Raw genomic sequence first — 13,497 nt, 5'->3', positions numbered from 1 at the left:
GTTTCGAAGACACTAGCATATAAAGAAACGTTAGAATGGGAATGCATGGCAACATCTTGCACTTTTGGGAAGATGGGAAGATAGCTCGCGAAGAAATAAGAATTATCGAATCTCGCAGCATGAATCAACCTGACCAAGAAAAAATGATCCAGCGTGGTCAATGAAGAAACCGAGCCAACACAAAATGTTAGCCGCCAACTTTAGCGATGTTAACCCTCTGCAAAGAACCTATCCCATTTAAGGTCTCTCAGATCAAACATCAGTGATGGGTTGAATAGGGGGAAAAAATAGCACACAATGCCCTCCTAAATGAAATTCTAAATGTAACACTAATAACCACAGTCCTACTTCTTTCCCTAACCTTATCCATGAGCATGGGAATATACATATTATTATATAGGGCACCTTATATAATAATAAATATAATCTAAAATCCCAACCCTTACTCCCCTCCTAACTATTACTGTGACCATAAGAAAACTTCTAAATATAACCCTTCCTCTAACTCTAACCCTAACCCTAACCCTAACTATTATTGTAACCCTATCCCTACCACTAACTATAACCCTGAATCTAACTCTACCATAATTGGACTTTAACCCTAACTATAACTATAACCCTAAACCTAACTCTAACCTTAACCGTAACCATAACCGTAACCCAAAACCTAACCCTAATCGTAGCTAGGATTCTAATACTCTGTCTACCCCTAACTCAAACTATAGCCCTAACTATACCTCAAACTCTAACCATAACTCATATTCTAACCCTAAACCTAACCCTAACCTTGACCCTAACCCTAACCCTAAGCCTAAGCCTAACCCTTTGTCTACCCTTATCTCTAACCCTAACCCTAACCCTAACCCTACCCCTAACTCTAACCCTAAATCTAACTCTTTCTGTAAATCTAACTCTACCATAATTAGACTCTAACCCTAACCCTAACTTTAATCCTGACTGAAACCCTAACCCTAACCCTAACTCTAACCTTAACCCTGACTCAATCCCCTTACCCTAACCTTAACATTGATATAACTCTCTCTATATATAACCCTAACTCTAAATATAAACCTAACCCTAACCCTAACCCTAACCCTAAATCTAACTCTAACCCTAACTGTAAGCGTAACCCTACCCCTACCCATAACTCTAACTGTAAATCTAACTCTACCATAATTGGATTTTAATTTTAACCCTAACCCTAACTCTAACCCTAACCTTGACTCAAAACTCTAACCCTAACCCTAACTCTAACATTAACCCAACTGTAAAATTAACTCTATTGGTAACTCAAACCCTAAAACTAACCCTAATTCTAACCCTAACTCTAACTCTAGCTCTAGCTCTAACACTAACTCTAACCATAACTCAAACTCAAACCCTAAACCTAACCCTAATCCTAACCCAAATTATAATGCTCCGTCTACCCCTAACTCAAACTATAACCCTAACCCTAACTCAAACTCTAACCCTAACTCATACTCTAACCCTAAACCTGACCCTAGCCCTAACCCTAACCTAGAACCTTACCCTAACCCTAACCCTAACCCTATCTATAACCCTAATCCTAACCCTAACTCTAATCCTAATCTTAACCCTAATTCTAATCCTAACACTAACCTTAACCCTACCCCTAACTCTAACCATAAATCTAACTCTACCATAATTAAAATCTAACCCTAACCCTAACCTTAACCCTAGCTCAAACCCTTACCCTAACTTTGTCCCTAACGATATATCTACGTATGACTATAACATTTTACATTACAATATCCCAAAAATAAAATATATATTTTTATCTAAATTAAACTCCTTATATTAAATTTAAAATAATATTTGACTCAAACCTTAACCGTAACCTTAACCTTAACCATGAGCATTACTCTAACCCTAACCTTAACCATAAACATAACTCTACACCTAACTCTAACCCTAATTCTAACTCTGCCATAATTGGACTCTAATCCTATCCCTAACCCTAACTATAAGCATAACTCTAACCCTAGCCTTAACCATGAGCATAACTCTAACGTTAGCCTTACTATAACCCTAACACTAACCCTAATCATAACCATAACCATAACTCTAACCCTAACCTTAACCATGACCATAACATTAACCCTAACCTTAACCATAAACATAACTCTAATCTAAACCATAACCATAACTCTAACAATAACCATAACCATAACTCTATCCCTAACCTTAACCATAGCTCAAACCCTAACCCTAACTCCAACCCTAACTCTAATGCTAACCCTAACCCTAATTCTATCCCTAAGGTTAACATTAACTATAATGGTAACTTTGTCCCTAACCATATATCTATGTATGACTATAACATTTTACATTACAATATCCCAAAAATAAAAAATATATTTTTAATCTATATTAAACTCCTTATATTAAATTTTTAAAAATATTTTGAAGCATAATTTTATACTAACTTCATACAACTCTAATTAAAAATTAATTAACAATTTTATAGTAACCTTATCAAAATAAAAAATAAAAAGTAAATATTTTTCCTATTGCGCCGCGACTGCCACTAGCTATATATACCTCTATATATATTACGCCGAGAGTAATCGTTCTCGAGGCGCCTATTTTTATTTTCATTAATCCCAACTTCGATTAAAATAACTTTGGGATTAAATAAAAATAGGCGCCTCGAGAACGATTACTCTCGGCGTAATATATATAGAGGTATATATAGCTAGTAGTATAACTATTTATATTTATAATTATTTATTATTATATTATATTTATAGTTTTCAAGAATTTGAAGCTAAAAAGTTAGTAAAGGTCTAAATTAATGTCTTTTTATAGACTCTTCATTTTGAGTGAAAATAATAGTAAGAGCATTGTTCAATTAAACTAATAAGTTCCACTAAATTAAAAATCTACAATTCATGACAAAATTAATATTTTTATATAAAATTACAATTAAGCTTTCAACTTAAAATCAATTGTAATATGTCACATGAACAATCCAAATAAAATGAAATTTGGGTAAAAAATAATTTCCTTGCATATGAAAAATCCATTGACTTCTATTTAAAAATCTATTTCGCTTTTGTTTAAAAAGCTTGTGCATTGCATGAATCCTAGCAATAACAACCAAAAAAAATCTTGGACTTCATCTGTAAGGCTCAAAAACTTCAGCATTGTGATGTTTTGAAAATCATCTGATGTAAGCATGACCTCTTTACACCCCTCTAAATTGAGATACTGCAAGAACATCAAGTTCTTGAAAGAAACTAGTAAACTCCTCAAGCTTTGCCAAAAGGATAAATCCAAATATCGAAGATTTGTCAAATCACCAAAACTGTTGGGTAGTGATGATAACATCACACAACATGATAATTCAAGGTGCTCCAACAAATGCAAACAATAAAACTCTTGTGGAAGATTCGTGACATTCTTATTATATCTGATGACTACCTTTTTGAACTCATTCAAATAGCCTATTGACTTTGGAAGTCTTCGAAAATTATAGCAATGGGAAATATCCAACTCTCTTAACTACAGGGGAGCCTGCAACACATTCTCAATGAGAAATGATTATTAAACAAATTGAAATATAAATTGAGTAGAATAGAAATAGAATATTACTTACATTGATCTCAATCTCCCACAACTCTTTTAGCTGATTTTCATTTGTAAATTCTTCAAATATTTCTAAAATCATTAAATTTCCCAATGAAAGTTGTGTTGGAAGATTTATTTGTCTAATATCCCACCAACGAAGCCAGACTAGCTCCCTCCCCTAATACTTCACCAATTACTTCATTAAAATGATCTCCTCTAATGCTAAAAGTTTTAGACCAACTAAAGAGGGTGCACGAGAAAAAGTTCCTTCACCTATTTCAAAGTAGTCTTTTGTAATGATAAAACATCCATTCTACAACGACAAAAGTCATCAAACTCACCAATTAAAAAGCCTACTTGCTGCATTATTTCTAATGGCTTCTAGCGCTAAAACGAACGGTTTAAACATCACACACTAAGGCTTGATTCCTAGTACAAAAGTGTTAAATAGTCAAAGTTTGACTTACTTTTCCAAGGTTAATTTCTTCCTTAGTGTGTGATGTTTAAGGCTGGCCGTGCTAAACAGGAAATTTGAAGTATTTAAAAAATATAAAAATTGAAGAAAACTCATGCAAACATGGAGACTCTTTACTGATAAGGTTTTTGTTTGACTCATTGATGGATGGCAGCCCACCTTAGATCAACGTAGTCAAAAAATAGTGTAGGAAGATTTATGGGTGCAACTTTACCCCATTTGAACGCATGATTAATTTCTTCTCTAATCAAAGATCGATGCCTTCATCTCAACTGCAATGCTTTTATTCATCAGCAAACCAAGTGCGATGAAACATTTCCCACGCGGGTTCCACAATCTGCCCATGAAGAACCCAAACAGAATGCCCAGATAAATGTGGGCTCTGTATTTGTAAAACAATTGCAGGTATTACTCAAAAATAGCCTTATAAGCACATGGTCTGAAAAAATGAAGAATACATTACTCTATAACCAATCAAAAACCCAAAAAAAAAAACTAATAGAATTGTTAAAATCTACTGAAATCAAAATGGCTATAAAACTCACAACTAGGCTGAGAAAACAACTTCTGAGCCCGATCCCTACAATAGCAAGCACAGAAACCCCTTGATTTTTCAGCAGCGACAAAGGATAGTTGTAAAGTCTTTATTCCCAACAAAAGAGCTCGCATTGAATCTTAGGAGGTTCACAGTTTGATTCATGAGCGTCATGGGAATCATTCCCTATAGATCATTGTGCGACACATCGAAGGTACTGAGCCTTGCTAGAAGACCAAGCTAGGGTGGAATAACCCCGCTCAATTTGTTGCTACGTAGATTGATGACATTCAGATAAGCGCAAGCCACAAGTTGAGGGGTAATCAACCCCATGAGCTGATTGTCAGTGAGATTCAGCACGACGAGATTCACAAGAAACTGCGCTTCGACTAGAATCCCACCTGAAAGATCGAGCGACTACAAATTTGTGCAGTTGGAAATGAAGGGCAAAATCGAGCCTGTGAGTCGGAAACCGACAAAGTTGAGCTTGTAAACCCTCTCGTTGTTGCAAGTGATACCTTTGAGCTCGGAGAATGTATCGTTGCAGGGTGCCTGTAGCTTTTGCTTCGTCCACTGCCTGAGCTTCTGGGCGGGGTTCTCAATCGAACCCATGACCCCCGAGAGGCAGGCTATGTCTTTAGGATCAATAGACGCATTGTGCAAATCAAAGCAGAAACAAAAAACCCACAAGACCAACAGTTTGTAGACTGGCTTTCCCATTGTATGGAACTCGAACTCTGGACGGTTGGGTTCTCAAAGCATTTGCTACAAAAATACCAAGAGAACAACAAAGTGGGCTAAATTTTCCCTCATTTTTTGGTGGGGTTTCCATTGATGGTGTTAAAGTAATAGGTTTTTGATAAGATTTCACCGCAAGCGCTCATAAGATTTTACTAAATTTTTCTAGACTAGGGGAGAGGAACTAGTAGTGGTGAGGGCTAACTTCGTCAACATGTAGCCGCTACAGGAGATGTCGTAAGACCTTCATTTTATTTTTTAAATGTAAAATGGACATTGAACTACCTACAACTAAAGTTTGAAGGTGTGACTCATCACACAACTCATTAAAATAGTGCACCTAGTGAAATGTGTCTAAAAAATGACTTTTTGAACATTTGACCAAAGCTTAATCTAAAAATCTCTATTGGTTGAATTTAAAATTATCATTTGTTGTTAATATTGTATAACTATATGAAATGTAACATATATGCAACTTAAATGGACCAAATAGTTATTATTAATCATAAATATTTGTTATATATAACTTTTATATATAACACAAAAGGACAAATACTTCAACATAAAAAGATTATTTGTTGTTATAAAAATAACACATTATTATATAAAATACAACCTATATTCAACACATAGGGACCATTGGTTTGTACACTAATTTTTTTTTGACAATCTCACACATTTCATGAGAAAATACAAGGCATTTATTAGTATTCACCTTTTATATTTGTAATGATACATATTATTAATAGTTGTACACATAAGAATACTATGTGTACACTAAGATATCAATGTTTATTTAAGTGAGCATATTATGTTTTGAGTGACATACATATATTAGATAGCTATGATATTTTGTTTGAAACAAAAAGTTATTTATTTCACTCATTAATGAATTCATTTATTTATTTTTCTATAACATTTATAAGTTTTCACATGTTCAAGTATTGGTACATTTTTTATCAACATTTATATATATTTTAATTTACAAATAGATCAATTAATTACAATATATAGTAAAAATATGTTGGAAGATTGGAATCTATTTTCACCATAGGATGATCAACTATTGGACCCCGCTCCACTATTGGGTTCTCTCCCCTAAATAGAATTTTTCTAGAAGAAGTTTTAATTTTTCTAGAAATTTACATTGTGAAAAAGCCTAAGATTGAGGGGAGAAATATTTTAATTTGATTTCTTAAATAAGATATGTTAGAATATGAAAAGATATTGTTAGACTTATTTATTATATTTTATTGAGTTGTCTCATCATATTAATGGTAGTTATAAAGTTTGGAAAAAGAATTTATTTTAAGTAGAAAACTAAAAGCCAACTCATGACTATAGCAAGGTTGCAACCAATAAGATTGGAAATAAATACTTTTTTGTGAAATTAGTAAAATATCAAAATATATTAGAACTATATAAAATTGAAACTTTTTGAAAAATAAAAGATTTTGATTGGATAAATTAATTGAAAAGGTAACACTTGCACCTCCTTTAGGTACAAGTGCTAGTTTATTAATTTTTAAAAATAATTGAAAATATCTCAATTCATAAAAAATCAACTCCAATATTCAATGACCTTTAAAAATTAGTTACCCCAATCAAAGAAAAGCAACATTCCATTGGTCAATTGAAAAATAACTATGTCTTAGGCGTTCCCTATTTGAAAGTTGCCAAGCTAATTTTCCAATCTAATGGTTACAACTATTGGAAAAGCCAGTGACTTCCATTGGGTCAATCTTACCTGTTCACAATTAGATAAGGGAGAATTTTTTGCTATGGTCGATTGTTTGTCTAAGGAGATGCATGTCGATGCAAGCTATCAAGACTATCAAATTTCCCCTATTTGTAATTCGCCAATTTCTTAGTTTCTGGCAGTCTGCCACTATAGAAATTAAGGGTAGGAATGTACTAGGCCATGGTGCTTGTCACGATCACTTCTAGGTACTTTGTATTGGGCCACAACCACTTGATAATTCTGATGATATTACCTATTGGTATGTTTGTCGTTGTGCCAAAAGCTCGAGCTATCAATGAATGTCACAAACACCAGACTTACCTAGATCCACAAGAAGCAATTAAGCCATGTCACAAACCCCGAAGGAGGTGTTGGCCACCAAGTCAACAACCTCCCCCTCAACACCAACTGAGGGTTCCACACTAATGAAATGAAGGAGACTCCCAAGATTTGAACTTGTGACCCAAGGCTCTGATACCAATTGTTGGTATGTTTGTCGCTGCACCAAAAGCTCGACTTATCAATGAATGTCACAAACATCAGACTTACCCAGATCCATGAGAGGTAGCTAAGCCATGTTGCGAAGCCCAAAGGAGGTGCTAACTACCAAGTCAACAATTACCTACTGTAGAAAAATAACAAAACTTATACATGAAACAAATACTAATAGATAAATAAATTTCAGTCTTTAAATTTTTATTTATACTTATTATATGTGTTTAATTTAGTATGTGCATTGTTCAAATATTTTAAATATACTATTATACATATAATAAATGTAAATTGAAATTTTATTTATTTATTTTGTTTGTGTGTTATTTCATATCTTGAACAAGTTATTTTATTTTTGAAGTTAATTATATAAAATTTTAGGATTGATTTGGTTTCATCTTGATGAATGTATAGATGTAAAAATAAACTTACAATTTAAATATTGAAATTTAAACCTAGATATGAACTTAATATTTGACCTACCTAATTTTGATACAATAGATCCTTTCATCCTTCACTTTACAAAGAGTCATAACTTTATTTAAAAAATTAATAACTAGCAATTTGCACCTTAGTGTGCAACGGGTATGCCGAATAGATGTTGCAAATCAATTAACATAAATTGGTGTCTTTCTTTGCACACATTTGTGTGGTACATGAGTTCAATCGATGGACAATAGAGCAAGACCTCTCAATTAGGAAGATAATAAGGTATCATTACCAATAGTCTCATGTATTTTATTTTTTGCAGTATTGAGTATGTTATGGCATGCAATATAGGGGGAAGGAAAGGGATGAAATAGAGAGGACATGGGGATATATAGAGAAAAAAGAAATTACCATAAAAAGGGGAAATTATGGATAGTGCAACAAATATATATATATATAATTAGAGATTGAGATGGAGGAGAGAAAGGGATGAAATAGAGAGGATGTAGGGATAGATAGAGAAAAAATAGATTACCATAAAAAGGGGGATTTATGGATGGCGAATTGTAAAATTTGTCTCAAAATGCAAATGTTGTCAAAAAATTGCTTCACAACATTTTGACAACGTCAAAGAACTTTTCTAATAAATGATAAACTTCCTCCCAAAGATCATGTAAGTTCAAAAAAAAGTTAGGGAAGTTTGATGAAGGCTATTTGAGTCCATTTGGGTTGAATGCATGGAGAGATTGAAGGTTTTGAAGAATTGAATGCAAAAAGTTCCTATTTTTCCTAAAAAAATCATTGTAAACTTGTTGTGTATGAAGTGTATGAATTGGTGGATGGTCAAATATTTGGTTCATGTTTAGAATAATGGATTGGCTTTACTCTACATTTTTTTGGTGTGAATTCACCAAGTTTGGTAGAAGATATTGTTGTTTTTGTATAAACTAGTCTGAAACCCTTGCATACCCAGGCTTTGGTGAAAAATATGTTTTTTTCTTGACTTTCCACATTTGGAATTTATAGTCTCCAGTGGAAAGAAATGAGAGAGAATGTATTATAATATTCATAAGGTTTAAGACAGGAAAATTGGTGCAATGATGAGAGCAATTCATAGCGAGCTAAGTATCTCAATATGACTCACTTCTTAAATTCAACAAAAGTGTGTGTAGAGACAATGTGAGGGTGGATAGGGATAAAGAACCAGTGGTTTTGGTGGTTCCAGGTTGTGAAATGAATACTCCTAACACTATTTTATGGAAAACAACTTGAAATTGTATACTTTTTTTTTGTAAATGAGCCAAATTAGGCCGATTAAGTCTATTAGCAATACATGTAATTGACCAAGCCGATAGGGGGACCTAGGAACTTGTAGTGTGAGTATTTGTTGAGTCTCCCAAAAGATAATTTTAAAGAGAAACCATTTGGTGAAATTATTTGTAAGTTTTTTAAGTTACAGGCAAAAAGGTGTTTCTCTTGGGCTAGCAAAACTACTCACCTACATAGAAAATGATCCATATAAATCCTTTCAAGTTAAAAGGGGGAATTTCAACCCTCACATGTTGGTTCCCCATGTTATCTAATAAAATACATGTATGTATGCACTCCTTTTGAAAATGAAGTCATAACATGTCTTATTTTGAAGGCTTAAGCAAAGTGCAAGCCTTAGAGCTAAAATGGTGTGATTTAATGTGAGAAGTTGTATAAAATAGAGAAGTATATTGCGATGATGTTATTCCAATATTTTTAAAATGATGATTGAGAATCTAAACCTAAAGTGTTTGGTCACTTGTGGGTTGTAGAATAGGAAAGCATTATTTCCCAATTAGCTCTGCATCATAGATGTATAAGAGTAGTACTTGGTCATTGGATAAAGGTAATTGGCAGGAAATGCTGAGAGAAGAGAACGAACAAGAGGCTCCTAATATGCCTCCAAAGGGGATGAGTGTCGATGTAGCAACGAGGTTCAAAGAGATGGAGGAAAAAAATAAGATGTTGTTCATGAAGAAGTCATAAATTTGAAAGGATCTAATAAGAGAAAATAGGACACATAAAAGAGGATGAGGAATAAGCCCAAGAAAGGTAGAGAAGATACCTAAAGAGAAGAGATATATCACTGATTTAGTGAAAAGATGATTCTAGATGAAGTAATGAATTGGATTGAATCCCTAAACAACCACTTTGAATATGAAGAGAACCCTAAGAACTAGACGGTGATGATTGCAAATTCAGAGATAAAAGGATCATACTTTACTTGGTGGAATTAGATATATGAAAGTGAAAAATAGGGGAAGAATCTAATTTCTTCGTGGAATAGAATGGTCACAAAGATCACATTGATTTTTACTTGGTGATTATGAAGTGAAGATGTATAGGTAATTGTAGAACCTTAAACAAAGGGATATGAATGTTGGTGCACACACTAAAGAGTTTCATAGGCTTAGTCTCGTAATAAAGCATCATGAAGGAGAAAAGGAAAAGGTTGCAAGATATCTTAATGGCTTAAATTATACTATCAAAGATTAACTATGTCTCTTGGCTTTAGATACAATACATAAATGCTTATAGTTGACATTAAAGATTGAAGAGAAATTGAAGATGAAAGAAGATAAACATAATAAAGGAAAGGGTGGAACAAACTTCAGAGGTAGAGGCAGCCCTAGTGGAAGGATTCAAGCACCAAGGGAAAAAGGTGAATTAGGCCAAGGTGAACAATACAAAGATACAAGTTTTAGAGGTTACTTCAAAAGAGGAGCACCAAATGGCAAAGGAAGATTTGGAGGAAGAAACTTTGGTTTGTTCACTAGTAGGTGTTACAACTATAATCAAGCAGAATACTTGACCCATAGCTGCCCTAAGAAGTATTGTTCAAACACACAAGGAGAAAGGAGAACACAATTGGTCTAAGAGGAAGATTATCAAAGTGTTCATTCCCCATTAAGATCTCCAAACCCAAAATAATAAGAAATGTGATGAGGAGGAGAACATTGCTCAAGGTTCCTACCACTTAAGGCCCCCCTATAAGAATTGTTTAGGACTACTTGCAAGGTTGGAGGAAGGTTATAAAACATCTTGTAAACCCAAAATCTATTGATAATCTAGTATCTCTTAAAATTGTGGAAACATTAAAAGTAAGAAAAACAACCAACTCTTTTCCGTACAAAGTCTCTTCACTCACCAAAGGACAACAAACTTTGGTAGAAGAACAAGCTTGGCTTGATTTTGAAATAGGAGAATGTAAAGATAGAAACCCCTATAATATTGTACTAATAAATGTTCTCCATCTACTTCTTTGGAGACCTTGGTAGTATGACAAAAAATTCCAATATGATGGAGAGAATAATACCTATTTTATCACCAAAGATGGAAACAAATATACAATGAGACCATTACCAAATAACCCTATGGATAAAAGTTTGAGAGAGTCTAGTATCAGGCTTGTATAGGGAAAATAGTTTTTAGAAGTCCTAAAAGGAAAAAGACGTGTTTCAATGTTCAATATCATTAGGAGCTAGAGCCAAACCAATTTCATATTGCAATTCATCTCATCATCCATTTGAAGAATCTCATTCTATGCAATATTTATAAAATTATCTTTGCAAATACAAAATTACCTCCATCTACATGTAAGTGTGGCTTACTACCTATTCTACCAATCACATGCAATAATATTATTTGATAATAAAATATATACACCATTTGAATAAATCTCTCATTTATGTATATGTAACAATCAATATTATTATTTTTAAATAACACCAAAGATTGTCTTCATAAATAAGTTAAACTGATGAAATAACTAGCACTTGCACCTATAAGAGGATAAGAGGTTGAAGGGATAAGCTTATAGAGTATTTTATGAATATTATCATTCCTGAAATTCCATAGATCACTAAAGGTTTCTACATATTTTTCTTATGATTTATGGGATTTTTGGTCATGAAATAATAATGGCCAGGGTGGTCTAAAAGTGCTTCACAACAAAGGTATTTTTCAACTCCTCAAGTTATCTCTACCTATGAGATTTTTACAACACTTATATTTTAAACTTCCCAAGTTATCATTTTCATAAACCGTGAATTGTTGATTTGATTAACTTTTGCATTTTAGGTGAGTTTTTGACATGTTTATGAGGTGGTGTAAAGCTGATTATAATTTTCTTGATTAAGTTATGGATGTGATTGTGTAAAATGAACTTATTATCGACATTTTCCATTTTAATAATATTGATTAACTTATGGATATGATTGTGTACAATAATTTTTATTAACAATATTTGGAAATATATCTCATGATTCATCATTAGTGTGAAAATTTTCAAATTTTAGGGTTACTTTTTTAACTTTTTCATCCTATGATGAATTACCAAGTGTGATTCCAAATCATTGATTATAATAAAAACAACAAAATATAAACAAGTAAGTGGTGTGCTAATGACTTGAATAATATGTGTCTCTATGGCCTCAAAGGCCTTCAATTAAGCTTGTTGGTATGTTGAGATAGGCTCATGATGGGCCAACACCAAAAACCCTACAAGGGATGCTACCTTACCCTCCACTAGGTAGAAAGTTAGACCCACCATTGAGTTTGGTAAATCTTGTAACTATATTGTTGAATATTTTTCCAATAGAACATGTCTCTTAAAGGACACATATTTATTTATTCGATCATTATGAATGAAACTATATTGTTTTCAATTCATTTTATCTTTTTAGATTTATAATTTTTTAAGCAAAAAATATTTTTTCAATTCTAGAAAATATTTTTATTATATAACATTTATTCTTTCTTATAAAGTATTAAGAGTGAACTTTTATGTTGGTTAATAGTATTTATTATGAACAATTTGTTTTGTATTTGTCCAAACATAGACTTAAGCAATGAAATATTTCAAATGCTTTTCTAAATAAGTCAACTTAAATCATTAATATATTAAATTAATTTAAATTTGTATTTAAAACTTTATTGGAGATTGTTATTAATTTCAATAAACTAGTTATTTAATCTTTTATAAGTTAAAAAAAAAATATTATTTTTCATTTTTAAAATCTAAAATTTATTTTTGAATGCTTGAGAATCTATTAAAAATCATATACAAAATAAAAGATAAGTTATATGAGGTTTAATTTTTTTGTTAAAAACTTAAAAGCTTTCAATAGTGTGTGTGTGTGTGTTTTAAGAAAAAATATTTTGATTCAATTAAATTTTAAATAAACATATACAATCTAGATTACTGATGAAGTTGATTGAAAAAAATAAAATAAAATTGGTACGATAATTTTATAAATTGTAAAAAACATCAATTCAAATCTAATAATAATAAGTAGGTTGGAAATAGAATATTTTTGTTTGGAATAAATTTTAAATAATGAATATATTAAGATATGTAAATATTATTTAAATTTTTATTAGAATAATAGTAATTTTCTAGTTTAAATTAAAATATTGAAAATATTTGAATTGTTCATATAATTTTATTTTATTTTCTTTTGATCG

At 32.1% G+C, this 13,497-nt stretch overlaps 1 pseudogene; it reads right to left on the bottom strand.

Annotated features, from left to right (window-relative positions):
* Positions 1-4,128: 4,128 nt before the first annotated feature.
* Positions 4,129-5,403, bottom strand: LOC149569132 (receptor-like protein 57; annotated as a pseudogene).
* Between the last annotated feature and the right edge of the window lie 8,094 nt (positions 5,404-13,497).

Source organism: Cupressus sempervirens, chromosome 3, assembly GCF_028749045.1.
Source record: "Cupressus sempervirens isolate cs-2001-9-10 chromosome 3, ASM2874904v1, whole genome shotgun sequence".
Lineage (NCBI taxonomy): Eukaryota > Viridiplantae > Streptophyta > Pinopsida > Cupressales > Cupressaceae > Cupressus > Cupressus sempervirens.
The sequence above is the reverse complement of the archived record's forward strand: the minus strand, read 5'-3'. Positions and strand labels throughout refer to the sequence as shown.